The following is a 14,389-nucleotide window of genomic DNA, read 5'->3' as shown; positions in this document are numbered from 1 at the left end:
TACCCCAACGTACTCTGAAATCTTTATTATCTCAACATTATAATTATAACTACGCATGCAAATATACGCAATTCCTCATATATCCAACAAAACAATCTACTTCATGTTATCAAGTCCCACATTATAAAAAACCAACATGCTTCTTTATTCAATTCAACATATAAACACACCTCTTCAACTTTCAACCACAATTTCAATCCTCCACTCCCAACATCCAATGATTCACAACATACATTGTTACGTACACATACAGACCAAAAGACATCACATACGACCTTGACATATACCCCCCATGTGACCGGTTCAAAATTGCAGGGCGAGTTCGCGACTTTAGGACGTCTCCCAAGCCTTTGCATTAGCTCCTACAACCTTTACCCCGGGTTCATTTTATTTGACTCCCTATGTTCATTAGATTCATTAGTTACAGGTTTCAGGATCGTCGCTTTGATACCACTTTGTGACACCCCCATACTCCAAGTGCTTTACCAGGACCACTCAGGTATAAAGATGTCACCATCTCGGTTTTCCGAGGCAATGACAATCAAAAGATAATAAAGAAACAACATTTAAATAGTATAAAGTTTAAGTGAATTAATACAATCCAAAAACAAAACTGCCAAAGTACAGATTACATGTTCTCAAACCAACTGTCTAACAACTACTCAAAACTACAGCGGAAGACTCTATCATCTGGTGGCGACACATCGCAGCTAGCCCATATGTCTCCACTCATACCTGCTCAACAACTGCTCACCATCCCCGAATGGATCACCACAGTTTTCAAAACAATTAAACAGGGTCAGTACTAATCACACGATTAATATAAACTCAAACAGTACAAAAGCAACACAGCTTAATCGTCACACACACACCCTCTAACTCCATCTCCAACTCCACAATACTGACTACACACTAAAATGTGTAGCCCTTCCAGAGTACCCATCGCAATAGGTTACTCCTCGCCGCCAGTGGGGGACCACAGCCGTGCCTACCTAAGCCCCGCTCATCTCCATTGAGCGATAAACCCAAATCCATTAATGTGCACATCCCTTATGTGGCGGGTTCCACAGAAGGCGGATCATGGGCGTGAAGCCACCCCCGCAAGTGACTCCACTCAGCCAAGGACGCACCCCTTAGAACACAGACAGATATAATCAATCACAACAACTAACAACAACCACATCCAACAACCGTCACAATACGAGTATGATAATATTCAACTATCACAAATCACAACCAACACATCATGTGACTAATACTGAGTACTGAAACCCTACCTGGAATGCAATACAATTAGACGGTCTCAACAGCTGTATCAAAATTCCTCTTCTACGAATCCTCCTCTTAACAAATGATTACATAATTACTAACAATCATAAAAACTAACAAAACCCTCAAACCCCCAAATTAGGGTTTAAACAAACTAAATGAAATACTATAAAATCGGTACGTAGATCTTACCCTCGACGCAAGGATCACAAAGATGTAAAGAACGATGGAATCCGACCTCTAAAGCTCCGGGATTTGTCAACAATGCGAAGGATGCGAAGAATGTAGATTGAAATCTCTCTTGAGTATATTAGGTTTAATAAAAGTTTTTAGTGAAGATGACGGAAAGTTATATATACTTATTCGCATTATTAACAAAACCCGACAAAACATCACCCGTAAACCGAGCTACTCGATCGAGTAACTGACGTACTCGATCGAGTACCAAGGCTACTCGATCGAGTACCCTACAGACAGAACACTGTTTTAAAAAAAAAAACACACTTACTCGACAGAGTAAGGCCCACTCGATAGAGTACCCATAGGCTCATAAAACCGTAATATTACAGTGATGGTCTCTTTAAAGTAAATAGAGGTTTAGAGTACCTAAATGCATAGAATGACATGAAGATGTTGATCAAGATAAATCATGTTAGGAATTGCCACATTTCATTTTGGTGAAGAATGTGACACCCTCAAAAATAGCGGAAAAGTAAACACGTAATTCTAGGTAAAAACTGCATGGATATGTTTGTAATAGGTTCATTTGGGTAAAAACCTGTAAGATATCCAAATTGGAAGGTGTCAAACATACAAGGTCTAACTAGAAGTTTCATAACATAACCATCGCTAAAGTCGCGAATAGCAAATTATACAACTAAATGTAAAGAGGGAGACATATGTCCCTAAAATGTATGTGACATAAAAAGGGTTTAAGGGTCACAATAAAATAAAACCAGTCTAGGTCCCAAGGTTACTTTGCTCGCTAGCTCGTCCATGTACCCCATATATGCATCACCTACCTGTCATTCGCATTTTATACAAATACGAAGGCCACAGTCAGTGGGGAGTAACTCCGAGTTCTCCCAGCCACGAAATGTCATAATTAATATAACATGTAAACATAAGAATATGAATATGAATAACACATTGCCTTAGCATATAGATGCTAGACAATCGTGCTTATCATGCGTACAACAATATAACAACACATAGTCCTAGCATGTGAATACTAGACCGACTCATACTACACTATCATGTGAATCACATAACATCCAGGAATCCAAACTCTATCAACCATAGCCGGCTTGCATCTCACCTTCTATGATTCATAGAATCATCAAACAAGAAAGGGCAATATATCAAAGACAGGCATAATTTCTTAGCACCGTCAATAGTCACTCTGTAACTCGAGTCTATACCACGAGGTAGGGAAGGTAATCGAACCGGTATCTTGGCTCAGAGGTTCTATCAAAACATGGCCAAGACACAACACAACCCTAGTCCTAAATCTGCGCAGACCTAGACATGCGGATACACACCACCGCACCCAAGACCCACAATTTTTTTTAAAACAAAGTGAGTACCCTAAGGAGTCCACCAAAGGGTTGGCTAGTACTTAAGCTGACCACTTACTCTCAAAATAAGTAACGAGGTCATGCCCCAACTTGGATATAAACCCACCAAGTCAGGAACACAAAGGCTATTAAGCAGTGAACATATACTCGTCAAAGACTATAAAGACCTATCTATGATGAAGGCCGAAATACTCACCTAGGACCTAAATAAAACCAATCTAGGTCCCAGCTTGAATATTTTAGCCCACACCACACAAGACAAAAAGGACACCCACTTAACCATAAGAGGGCAAAGAGTCCAACTTACCCACATAAATGCTAACATTCTATCATGTGAAAGGCTATATAAATGTCTATTCAGCAGACAATCCAACAATATCCTCAATATCAATAATAATCCAAACTCCAGCTAACCGTTAATCTCATAATTCATGAGAACAAGCTAAAATGGCAACAAGGCAAGAAGACTCAAGTATAAGGCAACCAATTCATCCAACAACCAACATGTGAAATGATAATAACAAATATCAAGGCATAACATAAAACATCCAATCTCACCTCAAAGACAAACCCTCGACCCGAGTCCCGCGACGGGTCGTCGGTCAAATCGAGGCTGACCGGTTTAAACCTAGTTTGACCAAACTCGTTCGGTCAATCTGGCCCAGCTCAGAGTCATGGCCTACTTTGGCCCAAATCACAAATTTTATCGCAATATTATTCTCATGCTATTTCCAATTTCTATCATGTGAAAAACGAAAGTAACACATTATCAATCACCTAAACACTTAACAAACAACAAGCACCACACCAACTACTAATGTGACATTAATTCGTCGAGTAAGTCGGAATAGTTACCTTAAGCTAGCAAAGAGACAAGCAATAAACTTGAGAAAGCTTCTAAAACCCAAAATTACTCTTCATCTTCAACCACACATGAGCCACCTAAAATAATTATGTGAAAGGACGATATTAACGAATTATCTTTATATAAAATAAGAGGTGGAAATTAATTTAATTATATTTTAAATATACCAAATTAGCGTCAAAACAATTTATAGACACGGCCCAAAAGTTATTATGACAACCTCAAACCCTACTAACCACCAACTACACATGGCCTCAAACTCGTGACTTAGCTAGGCCACGGCGGCCCTTTGTTAAGCTACGCAAACCCAGGCCACGCTAGGCCACATTGTCTCCAACACTCCACCTAAACAACTACCCATCTCACCACTAAAACCCATGCTTGACTGTTCTAAAATCAGCCCACTCAATCACGTTAAAATAGTCCCAAAACCTTGCAACAGAACATCCCAAAACAACCCCACCACAGTCCATGAACAACTCTGAAAAACCTGCACAAAGTGACCTCAAAACAGTCCTAAAATAGTCCCTCATCACCCCACGAAACAAAGATACTCAACACATTATAGCGGTCCCAAAAATACACAGAAACCGTCCAACATCGATTACTCTTACGCCCTAAAAAAAGTCCCGAAAGGCACCATTTATCCATCCCAAACTGCCCCAAAACAAACCCTACATGTCAGTATACACCGTCTCAAATATAAAAGACAACAATTAGCACCCAAAACAATCCATACATGTCAGCATACACCGTCTTAAACATACCACTTACTAGCTAGCATCCCAAATGATCCCTAGAGGTCAGTATACACCGTCTCAATCATCTCCACATATCAAGTACACCGTCTCAACTATACAACCGACTAATTAACATCAATAAGGATCCCTATATATAATTATACACCGTCTCAACTATAAAACAGACTAACAAATCTTCTACTGCATCGTCTATTTTAGTACATACAACCGTCTTATAATAAATAAAGTGAAAATATAAATTGGGTTTGTAGAAATACATAACGAAAATGAATGTTACTTACATCGGAATGACGAGAACGACGAGAGGAGCGCTATGGAACAAAAAATAGTTGAAAACGGATGAGAAACGAAGCGACGAAATCAATGTTTGGGACCAAAAATTGAAAAAGTGAACAAGAAAGAAGAACAGAGAAGGATGAAGAAGAAAAAGAGTCGTGAAAGATTAAAAGAATGAGTGACGAGCTTGCTTGCCTGCTATATATTATACGTACGTTTCTTCATCGTTAAGTAATTTCGCTAGTTTCTAAATCCGTCTCGAGTTAATAAAATCGGTTTTAGTAGAAGTTTCAGTAATAAAACGGAATCAATAATAAATAAATTTAGTGAGTGAAAATAAAATAAACTCAGCTAGTTAACGTAAATAATACAATATCAGCTTGAATCGGAATTATTAGCGATTTTTACAAAACTAACGGAAATTAATAAAAATTGCTAATTTACTGAAATAAGCTCAAAATAGCTAATTGGACGGTTTTGTTCCCAAAATCCATCTCGGGTTCACTTAAAACAACTTTCATAAGGACTCGTAAAGAAACGGAAATTATTAAATAAATAAACTCGAACTAACTTCAATAAACTTATTAATGATTATTAAAATTAACGTATCGAATTATGATGAAATTAATTAATTAGCTAAGCATATATATATAAATCGTTAAATGATGTAATTAAATTCAAAATAGCAATTAAAAGAATTTTATCCAACTTAATAAAATACGGGGTGTTACAATCACCCCATCTTTTAAAAAGTTTCGTCCTCGAAACTTGAAAGTAGAAATGGAAGGTTATGAAAATAAAACTGGAATTTTTGAAATTGGTAACCCAAAATATTAAAAGGTTGCAAATAGTAAGAATTAAAATTCTTTCAAAGTTTCAAATAAAATTTTTCATCGTAACAGATTCTCATCAAAGGAACGGAAGTGTTCTCGTTGCGCATTCAAGAACATCACATTCCAAATCAAAGATAAGGTCAAAAGGCAAATCATTTGTATAAATCAAAAATCAAAATACCTTCAAAAACATTAATGAAGAGTTTTCAAAAATATAAGTCTCATTCATGGAACGGAATTGCTCTTGTCATGCACACAAGAACGCTAACTTTCCAAGTCAGAGACAGATTTAAAACAAAAATCATTCGCCGACAAGCGTAGAACAAGTTACTAAACGTTTCTAATAACGAGTTCTAACATCCGATCAACGTTAAAATCAAAATAAGAGAAAGGTAATCTACTCAAATTTTCTTTTGCAAAAAGCCAAAATAGAAATAAAGGTTTCACTTTTAAACCCAAATGGGGGTCAAATCCCTGAAAATGTAACATTAAACTTTGACAAAGAAGTCATAAATAGATCAAAGTTAACAGAAATTGGATAAAATTTAAAGAAATCTCGGGTTTAGCGATTAAAATCATGATAAAGAAGTCTATACTCAAAGAACAATTAGAGAATTTGATCGAATTTTCATTTTCCAAATCTTTACAAGTAGGGAAAATTTTGTAATGGTAACATAAATTTTTAGCAACGAACCAAAAATGGTAGTTTGAAATATTTAGAAATTGTGTGAAATGAAAGTAAGTTAGACATCATAGATACAAGTATGCTAAGAGGGTTCAAGCTTAACCAACAAAAGAGGTATGATGAACTTCCTAGGGATAAGAATTGAAGTCGAACCTAAAAGGGTGTCAAAGATGGAGTTTCATAGGTTACCAACATCAAACTTATGAGAGGAGTATGATGAAGTAAGGAAGAGAGGTATGAGAGGTAACGCTCATGATTAAGGAAGAAGGGAAATTAGACAACAAGGAAACGCCAGACACTCTTATCTCAAACAACAACATCACTCAAAACGGTTCCGAAAACTTCCTAACAACAAAACTCATAACCACATCACTCCCAAGGGTTTCCTCAATCGCTTATGTTACCTCATCCTAATCTATTCCCTGAAACAAGGTACTCCACTATAAGTGTGATCTCATCGCTCCAAATCCTCAAACATCCAGAAACAACTTTCACAAGCCTAAGGTCAAGGCTTCCAACAAAGCTATATTCGTATCCAACTAGTGACAACTATGGGTTCCTAAAAAAAAAGTAAACCTTCAATCAAGAATCCCAATACCAAGCTCTAAACTCCAAGAGAAGGTTCCTCAAATATTCTACAAGGTTCTCATTTCAAAACAAGGTAGTAACATACCAACCCCAAAATCTGAAAAATCAATAAGATCTCAAGTTTCTCTATCCTTTTACTTATCAAGGATTCCCAAAAGCGGAACTACACTCAGCTACACTCAGCTACGACATCATCCCATCATCTCAAGTACTCAATGCGACCTCAAGGTCTATACAACTATAGGGTTAACAAATTCTTCTCAATACTAAGTCTCTCTCAACTCAAGAACTCTCAAGAGCCAACTAATACCAAATCACATCACCAATCCATTATGGTCATCAACATCCCAAGGAGTATTCTTTCAAATTTGACATCCTAAAACTTACTTACCATCAAATTCCCAAGAAACAAGGTCCTAATTGTAACAACACTTTATCACCTCAAAGTTCATAAAACTATAAATTGAAACTATGTTCTTTAACCTAACCATTGGTGTCAACCATACCCCTTTCTAGTTATTAAAACAAGTGCTAAAACTTCCCAATAATGTAGCTTACTCTCACTCTCATACCATACCTCAAGTAGTAATCAATATCACTCACTAAAACCAACTAATAATCCCACCATTAGCTTTTCTCATATGGTCATACACATTATCAAACTCTCATGTCCAAAGTGATTATGGAAGCCCATCACAACTCGACTTACTTAGTCAATCCTATATCCTCAAACCCACCATTCAGTTTCATCCATTTTAAGTCAAGTACTAAGCACTAGTATCCCAAACATAAACAACAATGCCATGTTCCATAACCTCAGTAACCAATGCAACTCACACTTGACACACAAAATCCACCAATCCAACGTACTCACTTTATCAAGGATCTATAGGTATAAGAATCATCAAGTATGTCTCATCACACTACCTAAGTCTTTCCAACATCAAATCCTCTCAAAACCAGGAAAGGGTCAAGCACAAACAATCCCTTCAAAAGTCATAATTTCCAACCAAGGTCAACATTTCTCAAAAGAAATAGTATTATCAAAAAAAGCGTTAAGGAAGGGTAAGCAAGGAACAAAGAACAAGTTAGGAGTACAAGAGTAGCTTTTAAAGTAAAACAGAAGGGAGTTTAGAAGGAGGATAAGCACCAAGAGATTAAGAATAAGGCGAGATACAAAAAGAACGAGAAACATCTTCAAGGAAGTAGAAGCATTCTTCAAAGGTTGAACAAATCTTCAATCCTCAGCAATATGCACTAAATCTTGATCTTCGTAAAACATAAGTGTCCTTTCAATGGAACGGAGATACTCTTGGCGATCACTCAAGAACATCAATATTCCAATTCAAAGACATAAAAATACATTTTTACACCAACAAATGATAAAACTAATTATCAGACGTCTCCAATAACAAGCTTTAACACTAATTGACGTTAAAACCAGTGAAAAACATTAAAATATTTTCAAAACCTTTAGTTCAATTTTTTTTTTTATAATAAGGGTAATAACTCCATTAGCTATTGATAAGCTCACGGTCATTGATCCAAGAACGCAACAATTATTAAATGACAAACAACAAACAGGTTAGTACCTAACAAAGAGCAAACACAAAGAGACTACAACATCAGATCCTAAATCTACCCATCCTACCCATCTCTCAAGTTTATTATTTGAAGGTCAAGTTATTTATATTGGGGTGCACAAACGTGCGTCGGGAGCAAATATGCTCTGATACCAACTGTGACACCCTCAAAAATAGCGGAAAAGTAAACACGTAATTCTAGGTAAAAACTGCATGGATATGTTTGTAATAGGTTCATTTGGGTAAAAACCTGTAATTTTTAAAACCATAACCTGTTATAAAGATATCCAAATTGGAAGGTGTCAAACATACAAGGTCTAACTAGAAGTTTCATAACATAACCATCGCTAAAGTCGCGAATAGCAAATTATACAACTAAATGTAAAGAGGGAGACATATGTCCCTAAAATGTATGTGACATAAAAAGGGTTTAAGGGTCACAATAAAATAAAACCAGTCTAGGTCCCAAGGTTACTTTGCTCGCTAGCTCGTCCATGTACCCCATATATAAATCACCTACCTGTCATTCGCATTTTATACAAATACGAAAGCCACAGTCAGTGGGGAGTAACTCCGAGTTCTCCCAGCCACGAAATGTCATAATTAATATAACATGTAAACATAAGAATATGAATATGAATAACACATAGCCTTAGCATATAGATGCTAGACAATCGTGCTTATCATGCGTACAACAATATAACAACACATAGTCCTAGCATGTGAATACTAGACCGACTCATACTACACTATCATGTGAATCACATAACATCCAGGAATCCAAACTCTATCAACCATAGCCGGGTTGCATCTCACCTTCTATGATTCATAGAATCATCAAACAAGAAAGGGCAATATATCAAAGACAGGCATAAGTTCTTAGCACCGTCAATAGTAACTCTGTAACTCGAGTCTATACCACGAGGTAGGGAAGGTAATCGAACCGGTATCTTGGCTCAGAGGTTCTATCAAAACATGGCCAAGACACAACACAACCCTAGTCCTAAATCCTTGAGACCTAGACATGCGGATACACACCACCGCACCCAAGACCCACAATTTTTTAAAACAAAGTGAGTACCCTAAGGAGTCCACCAAAGGGTTGGCTAGTACTTAATCTGACCACTTACTCTCAAAATAAGTAACGAGGTCATGCCCCAACTTGGATATAAACCCACCAAGTCAGGAACACAAAGGCTATTAAGCAGTGAACATATACTCGTCAAAGACTATAAAGACCTATCTATGATGTAGGCCGAAATACTCACCTAGGACCTAAATAAAACCAATCTAGGTCCCAGCTTGAATATTTTAGCCCACACCACACAAGACAAAAAGGACACCCACTTAACCATAAGAGGGCAAAGAGTCCAACTTACCCACATAAATGCTAACATTCTATCATGTGAAAGGCTATATAAATGTCTATTCAGCAGACAATCCAACAATATCCTCAATATCAATAATAATCCAAACTCCAAACTAACCGTTAATCTCATAATTCATGAGAACAAGCTAAAATGGCAACAAGGCAAGAAGACTCAAGTATAAGGCAACCAATTCATCCAACAACCAACATGTGAAATGATAATTACAAATATCAAGGCATAACATAAAACATCCAATCTCACCTCAAAGACAAACCCTCGACCCGAGTCCCGCGACGGGTCATCGGTAAAATCGAGGCTGACCGGTTTAAACCTAGTTTGACCAAACTCGTTCGGTCAATCTGGCCCAGCTCAGAGTCTTGGCCTACTTTGGCCCAAATCACAAATTTTATCGCAATATTATTCTCATGCTATTTCCAATTTCTATCATGTGAAAAACGAAAGTAACACATTATCAATCACCTAAACACTTAACAAACAACAAGCACCACACCAACTACTAATGTGACATTAATTCGTCGAGTAACTCGGAATAGTTACCTTAAGCTAGCAAAGAGACAAGCAATAAACTTGAGAAAGCTTCTAAAACCCAAAATTACTCTTCATCTTCAACCACACATGAGCCATCTAAAATAATTATGTGAAAGGACGATATTAACGAATTATCTTTATATAAAATAAGAGGCGGAAATTAATTTAATTATATTTTAAATAAACCAAACTAGCGTCAAAACAATTTATAGACACGGCCCAAAAGTTATTATGACAACCTCAAACTCGGCCTAACCACCAACTACACATGGCCTCAAACTCGTGACTTAGCTAGGCCACTGCCTAGGCCACGGCCAGGCCACTGCTAAGCTACAGCCAGGCCACAGCTAGGCCACAGCTGTCTCCAACACTCCACCTAAACAACTACCCATCTCAGCCACTAAAACCCATGCTTGACTGTTCTAAAATCAGCCCACTCAATCACGTTAAAATAGTCGCAAAACCTTGCAACAGAACATCCCAAAACAACTTCACCACAGTCCATGAACAACTTTGAAAAACCTGCACAAAGTGACCTCAAAACAGTCCTAAAATAGTCCCTCATCACCCCACGAAACAGCCTACTCAACACATTATAGCGGTCCCAAAAATACACAGGAAACCGTCCAACATCAGTCACTCTTACGCCCGAAAAGCCCGAAAGGCACCATTTTATCCATCCCAAACCGCCCCAAACACAAACCCTACATGTCAAGTATACACCGTCTCAAATATAAAAGACAACAATTAGCACCCAAAACAATCCATACATGTCAAAGATACACCGTCTTAAATATACCACTTACTAGCTAGCATCCCAAATGATCCCTAGAGGTCAGTATACACCGTCTCAATCATCTCCACATATCAGTATACACCGTCTCAACTATACAACTGACTAATTAACATCAATAAGGATCCCTATATATAATTATTCACCGTCTCAACTATAAAACAGACTAACAAATCTTCTACCAGACCGTCTATTTTAGTACATACAACCGTCTTATAATAAATAAAGCTAAAAATATAAATTGGGTTTGTAGAAATACATAACGAAAATGAATGTTACTTACATCGGAATGACGAGAATGACGAGAGGAGCGCTATGGAACAAAAAATAGTTGAAAACGGATGAGAAACGAAGCGACGAAATCAATGTTTGGGACCAAAAATTGAAAAAGTGAACAAGAAAGAAGAACAGAGAAGGACGAAGAAGAAAAAGAGGCGTGAAAGATTAAAAGAATGAGTGACGAGCTTGCTTGCCTGCTATATATTATACGTACGTTTCTTCATCGTTAAGTAATTTCGCTAGTTTCTAAATCCGTCTCGAGTTAATAAAATCGGTTTTAGTAAAAGTTTCAGTAATAAAACGGAATCAATAATAAATAAATTTAGTGAGTGAAAATAAAATAAACTCAGCTAGTTAACGTAAATAATACGATATCAGCTTGAATCGGAATTTTTAGCGATTTTTACAAAACTAACGGATATTAATAAAAATTGCTAATTTAGTGAAATAAGCTCAAAATAGCTAATTGGACGGTTTTGTTCCCAAAATCCATCTCGTGTTCACTTGAAACAACTTTCATAAGGACTCGTAAAGAAACGGAAATTATTAAATAAATAAACTCGAACTAACTTCAATAAACATATTAATGATTATTAAAATTAACGTATCGAATTATGATGAAATTAATTAATTAGCTAAGCATATATATATAAATCGTTAAATGATGTAATTAAATTCAAAATAGCAATTAAAAGAATTTTATCCAACTTAATAAAATACGGGGTGTTACAAAGAATGACAAATGTTATTAAAAATTCGCTTTTCTAAAATGGGAATTTAGAGAAAGGTGTGTACGCTACAAAAAACCTTAAATAAAGATCTAAGAATCTTAACGTATTATGCAAAGCTTACTTAAGCGATCCTAGAATATTCTTAAGCTAGCATTAAAGCAGTATAATTATCATACTTTTCGTTCATGTGATAATTGAGAATTGTTTTATTCACATGGTTGAAGAATCATGTTTATACATGAAGTTAAATGGGAGCCAGAATTATTTTTTCATGTCTTATATGTTGATGACATATTACCCATTGAGAATAATGTCCCAATGAACTCCTCTGTGAAAGAGTGATTGGGAGACTATGAAAAGGTGTAATGTATTCTAGATTTCCGAATCTACGTGTTACATTTTAAAGAATATTGGCATAGAGTTGAGAGCCTTATGATGATAAGTTCTTTCATATCTGTTTAACATCGACAAAGTTGAGTAGGTTGTTCATATTCATGAAAGTGGAATTACTATGAGAGAGTCATAGTCATTCACTGAACCTAAATAAGTTGTTGATTACATGAAATCGATTTCTAATGTTTCCTCCATTAGAACGATTATGTATGCCATTAAATGCACACGCCGTGATGAATCATATGCTTCGAGTATAATAATTCAATATCAAGTTAATTCTAATAAAGGTATTTTGAAAGCCATTAAGAGCATCCTTTAAGATTCTTGAGAAGAATTGAGGATTCGTTCTTATATTTGGATGATATTGTAACACTACGGATTTTCATAAGCTAAATACTCGACCGAGTAGAGCCTACTCGGCCGAGTAGTGTCAAGAGTGTAGTCTGTTTTGGTTCTGCCGAGGAATACTCGGCCGAGTATAGTGAATACTCGACCGAGTAGAGGATACTCGGCCGAGTATACACTTTACTCGACCGAGTATCCGGTCTGACGGGTAATATTTCAGCGGTTTGATTTGGAGATGATTAGGGTTATATTAAAACGTAAATCAGTTTCTAATTTCTCTGTTCCACAACATATCACTCAACGACGCCCTAATCTTCTCCAAATCTCTCCATATGGTGTGGATCGTTCGTGAGTCTAGTTCATCTTTCCTTGTGTCGATTGTGTCGGTAAGCCTCTAATTTCGTAAGTTTCATTAATTGGTCTTTTAGGGTTTTGCCCTAATTTGTGATTTGGGGGAAAGGGATTTTGTGCGATGTGGTAATTGGGATTATATGTGATTATTATATGTAGGTGACGGTGTCATGAGGAACTGCTATTCATTGCTTATGTGTGCTTGGATTGCGAAAAAGGTAGGGTTTCCCTACTCAGTTCTTGTGTAATTGATTTGAGATATTTGTTGTATTGTGTATGATTGTTGTCTGCTGATCATCGGAGTGTTTGTATTGTACTAACGGTGGTGATGTGGTTGTGTTGTGACAGAAGTGGTGTTGTGACAGCTGTGATGCTGTGGTATGTGTGATTGTGGTGGAGTCACTTGCGGGAGTGGCTTCACACCCTAGTTCGCCCTCCGTAGAACCCGTCACGGGAGGGGATGTGCACATTAAGGGATAGGGATTGTTAGTCGCTTGTTGATGAGCTGGACTAGGTGGGGATGGGCTGCGGTCACCCACTGGCGGCGAGGATTACCTGTTGCGATGGGTAATCTGGCAGGGCTACACACTTCGGTGTGTAGTCGGTTAACGTGTAAAATCAGGAGACTGGTGATGGAGGATGATCAGCCGGTTACATTACTTGTTTGTCTTATTTGAATTATGCGGTAACTGACCCCGTGTTGTTGTTTTGTAAAACCTGCGGTGATCCATTCGGGGATGGTGAGCAGATATGACAGGTAATGCAGATGTTTAGTTATGGGACAGACATGGGGAGACATCGCTTCGAGTCTAGTTTCCGCCGTTACGAGTTTAGCCGTCAATGATTTCAGTTGTATTGAAGTTCTTACACTTTTAGTTTGAGTTGGTTTGAGATAATGTATTCGTTAACTCTTTATACTTTGATAAATGTTGTTTGGAAATTGTAACTTTGATATACTAACCTCGGGAAACCGAGATGGTAACAGCCTTTCATGCTAGGGTAGTCCTTGGTAAGGTACCTTGGTATGAGGGGGTGTTACAAAGTGGTATCAGAGCCGACGATTCCGGCACCTAAAACAAATGAACCCAATGAACTTAGGGAGTCTAAATAAAATGAACCCGGGGAGAGTTGTTTGGAGCTA

General features: G+C 37.2%; 1 long non-coding RNA gene across 1 annotated transcript; it reads right to left on the bottom strand.

The window, feature by feature from the left end:
- Positions 1 to 2,089: 2,089 nt before the first annotated feature.
- On the bottom strand, positions 2,090 to 3,784 carry LOC141594890 (uncharacterized). Its single transcript, XR_012522242.1, has 2 exons — positions 3,702 to 3,784; positions 2,090 to 2,291 (listed from the first exon to the last, which is right to left on the bottom strand). It is a non-coding gene; the product is annotated as an uncharacterized LOC141594890 (long non-coding RNA).
- Positions 3,785 to 14,389: the final 10,605 nt, after the last annotated feature.

The sequence above is a fragment of the Silene latifolia genome, chromosome 8, assembly GCF_048544455.1.
Source record: "Silene latifolia isolate original U9 population chromosome 8, ASM4854445v1, whole genome shotgun sequence".
NCBI classification, from domain to species: Eukaryota; Viridiplantae; Streptophyta; class Magnoliopsida; order Caryophyllales; family Caryophyllaceae; genus Silene; species Silene latifolia.
The sequence above is the reverse complement of the archived record's forward strand: the minus strand, read 5'-3'. Positions and strand labels throughout refer to the sequence as shown.